Source organism: Bombina bombina, chromosome 10 (assembly GCF_027579735.1).
Source record: "Bombina bombina isolate aBomBom1 chromosome 10, aBomBom1.pri, whole genome shotgun sequence".
NCBI classification, from domain to species: Eukaryota; Metazoa; Chordata; class Amphibia; order Anura; family Bombinatoridae; genus Bombina; species Bombina bombina.
The window spans coordinates 207003114-207003773 of NC_069508.1; the positions used below are offsets into that span (position 1 = coordinate 207003114).

At 34.5% G+C, this 660-nt stretch overlaps 1 protein-coding gene across 1 annotated transcript in view; it reads left to right on the forward strand.

Moving 5' to 3' along the window:
- Window positions 1–82, forward strand: part of ATG4C (autophagy related 4C cysteine peptidase) — a 109881-nt gene extending 109799 nt beyond the window's left edge. The window contains exon 11 of the mRNA XM_053693667.1: window positions 1–82. This exon is cut by the window's left edge and continues 362 nt beyond it. The gene's annotated coding sequence lies outside the window, so the exon portion shown is untranslated.
- The last annotated feature ends 578 nt before the right edge of the window (window positions 83–660 follow it).

Here is a 660-nt window from a genome sequence, read left to right on the forward strand (position 1 = left end):
AAGAGTGAGCCCTTTTTACATTAGTTTTATGCATGTACATATGTGTGGAAGCTAACGTGTGCAGTATCAGACGGTGCAGGAGTTACTTCTGGTATTTATAATACTGTTTGCAGAGTATACAGAATAAAACCAGGTACAAATATTATTTGTGTGGATATTTTTTTACTGATAGTTTTGTATTATTACCAATACACTCTGGTTATTGAATGTGGACCATTCAAATTTAAATGTTCCAATGCCGTAGGTGAAAGTTTGTTGTTGTAAAGTGCTTTAGCATTTACATATAATTATATACTTCATTAGCGTCTAGTAAGTTATTAAATTGTATTCAGCAGCATACGCACATCTGCTGTGAGGGTCTATGCATCAGTATTTAAGCACAGAGTTGGGTGTGGTGTGCATGTGAAGTCATACTACACCTTGTCAGAGGGCTGGAAGTGGCTTGTGTTTGAATACTGGTGCATGGGCGCTCACAGCATATGTACATATGCTGCTAAACAAATAACTTTTACTATAAGCATTTGTTGCTAATGGAAGTATATTGCAAAAATGCTTCTATTTAATATTGAAATGCACCCATGCACATTTAAATGTTGACCTTTCTATCTTTTTAAAGCTTACATTACACTAGTCTTGTTGTTAATTAACAAGCCATTTAAA